The sequence below is a fragment of the Dermacentor andersoni genome, chromosome 11, assembly GCF_023375885.2.
Source record: "Dermacentor andersoni chromosome 11, qqDerAnde1_hic_scaffold, whole genome shotgun sequence".
Taxonomy (NCBI): Eukaryota; Metazoa; Arthropoda; class Arachnida; order Ixodida; family Ixodidae; genus Dermacentor; species Dermacentor andersoni.
In genome coordinates this window covers 123,002,510-123,005,754 of record NC_092824.1, presented here as the reverse complement: position 1 = coordinate 123,005,754, position 3,245 = coordinate 123,002,510, and positions in this window count along the sequence as shown.

Genomic DNA, 3,245 nt, shown 5'->3' with positions numbered 1-3,245 from the left:
TTACATCTCGTCGTCACTGGCTCCCAGTATGCAATCTTCTTGGTTAATTCCTTCTGCTCTTAGCGACCACAGCTTCCTAATTCTGCGGTTAGCCGATTCTAGCTTAGTATCAAGAGCAAAGAGACCGTGGCGCTTAAATCCACGTCTCCTAAAAGATAGGCAGGCAACCGCAGAGGTATCATCCATACTATTTCGATCGCTTCATAACACAGCGAATCTAAGTGGTACGGAATGGGATGACGTGAAGGTCAGGGTGCGTGATCATGAGTGCTTCAGGTCTTGGGGCAAGCGTCGAGCGCGCGAGGAGCGTGAGGAGATTAAAATCGTCTCCGACGCGATCCTCGTGCTCTCGAGGCCACTGTCCGGCGGGCCTGGTGTTGCTTCGGCGCTGGCCTCACTCCGAAAGGAACTTCGGATTCTCGTGCAGCGACGCTGGGATGGCTTGAGGGCCACAACCCGAGCAGAGCTGTGGGAAATGGAAGCGTGGTGCAGCAGAAACGTCCTACGTAAGCACCTTTCAAGGAAGAGCACAACTCTCTCTTCCCTAATAGATCCAAGCGATAATAGCATAGTCGACTCACCAGATGGAGTTCTTGCACTGGCGAGGCAGTTTTACATGTCCTTGTATGCCGAACCAGTTGCCTCTCCAGCTGTCTTTCCGTTTGCTTTACCAGCTGAGCCGCCGCAAGTGTGCGACTGAGCCATAGATGAGGACGAGCTTTTTTCGGCCTTGAAGTCTATGAAGCGAAATCGCAGTCCAGGATCCGATGGCTTTACAGTCGAATTTTATGTTAAATTTTGGACAGTGTTAGGGAAGCCGTTCACATCACTGGTGAACAGGCTACTCAGTGAAGGAACTTTGTCATCGTCTCAACGAGAAGGGCTAATCACTCTCCTTTGTAAGGATGAGTCGAGGAGCTCCGATCTGAGAGCATGGCGTCCAATCACGCTTCTGAACTGCGATTATAAGCTCATAGCAAAGTGCCTGTGTACGCGACTCACACCAGCGCTCAGCACTGTTTTGGGTCCGTACCAGGCATGTAGTGTCCAGGGGCGCTCTACTCAGCTTCACGGTTTAGCAGTGAGGGACCTTCTCCTGTGGGCAAACACCAGAACTTCCAGGTATTCTTTGCTCCTTTGATCAGGAGAAGGCTTTCGACATCATTAGCCATAGGTACCTTTTCCGTGTTTTGGAAGAGGCTGGTTTTAGTGTGGGCTTTCGGCAGATGGTCCAAGCTTTGTATTCTCGACCGACTTCTGCTGTTGTCATACGGGACCGCGTCTCGGAGGCGTTCATTGTGGGACGTGGTGTACGGCAGGGGGACCCCCTCTCACCTGCCCTCTATGTACTCGCTTTTGAACCGCTTCTGCAGAGGTTGTCCTGTGACAGCAGAATTGGCAGGTTCCTCCTCCCACCAAGTTCCCCTCCGGTTGCACTTTTTGCCTATGCGGATGACTTGTCCATTGTCGTCCCGGACGAAGCATCAGCTTGCGGCGTCTTGGAAGTCATGGACAGTTACTGCAGGGCGAGCGGTGCGAGGTTGAATAGGTCGAAAAGTGCAGCCATGTACTTGAACTCCACTCCGTCCACTCCGCAGCCCGTTCATGGTCTCCCCGTGAAAACGCGGCTGCGCATTCTAGGCTTCCAATCCGAACCAGATGGTCTGTCTCCTGAAAACTGGCAACAGGCTAAGGAGAAGCTTGAAACCAGAATTCAGGAGTTCAGCGCGTTGTCATGCCCATTGACTGCTCGAGCGACAATCCTGCGCTCACTTTTGTTTTCGTTCCTGACGTATGTGGCGTGTGTGTCTCCTGTTCCAACCCGAACCAAGCTTATCTTGGAGAGGGTCCTCTTTCGCTTCCTTTGGAAGGGTACAAATGGTTGTGTAGCTAGGCAAGTGCTCAAGTTGCCCAGGGATAAGGGAGGACTCGGAATTCCCGACCTGGGCATCGTGGCTACTGCACTACACGTCAGACGGACCCAGGTCGCTCTTAACTCGGATATGCTCCTGACTCGAAGCTTTACCTCGTTTTTCCTTAGTACCCGACCCCGCTTGTTTTCGCAGAGCACATTTTCCCACTGTGTTCCTCGCTCAGGTACCCAGTCCACCATTTATGCGGCGGCTGCCAACTCTTTGATAAGCCTCCGCACGGTTCGCCCCGACATCAACGTAGTTACAACTCCACTCCAAGAGTTATAGTAGACATCCTTACCCCGGCCCTCCCTCCGCATTGCCAAAGCTATGACCTGCCCATTCACAGGCCAAACTGGAAGCTCACCAAGGCCAGTTTCCTCGACGCTAGGCGAGCCACTTTCATATGTATCGCCTGGCGCAAGGGTGCCTGCAATTGGGCTACAGGCCCTTCACAGCCGTCCCGGTTAGTGGAGTGTGCCCGTTCTGTGGCGCTCGTGAGGACTCGGTTCATGCGTTTGCGCAGTCTTTGCTTCCTGCAGCTCTTCTCCGTAGGATTGCTAGTCTTTTTAATCTCCCAGGCATTCTTTATCAGACAGTTCGATTTTTGCACCCTTTGCCTAATCAGGCGGTCAACCAGTTCGTGCTTCTCCTCGCCGAGTACTCCTACCAAGTTCGGTTGGCACACCGTGAGGCAGTTTTCGAGGGGAGGGCACCGGGCCTTCACGAAGTGCTTGCGAAAGCACGGAAGGAGGTCTGGTTCCATCTCACCCGGGAGCGGCACCGCTTGGGTGAGAAGAAGTTTCTCGAAGTGTGGGCCCGTCCTGCAGCGATTTTTGATGAGTCAGGTGGACAGCTATCCATTAAGTTATCATGCATGCTCCTAAGGTCGCTCGACTCGGCCGTGTGCGCCAGTCGATCTACGGGGTTCTGTTTGGTCAAATGGAACCCAGAGCTGGAACCGGTGGTGGCGCACCCTTGGGTGGTCGCGCTGCTCCGCGGACGGCTTTGGTGCTCTCCATGGTTGTATGCCTCGGCCTTTTTTGCGCCGAGGCAGTCCGAGGGTCAGTCAGGCTTGAGTCCTGTAAGACCGACATGGCTGTTTGTGTGTTGAGTGCAGTGACCTTGTGTTGCTGCACCACAACAGCCCCCCTGTCCGGGAAGGACAGTCGGCCCGAACCAAAGCCCCCCGCCCAGTTAACCCGGGTTGAGGGGGGGAGCCGGGGCCAATGTATCGAATTATGCTGGGTTGATGAGTACACGAAAGCTCATGGACGCGGCGCCTCCAAATGTGCCAAGTCCTCTTCCCATCTGACAACGGTTCGCTGGGCG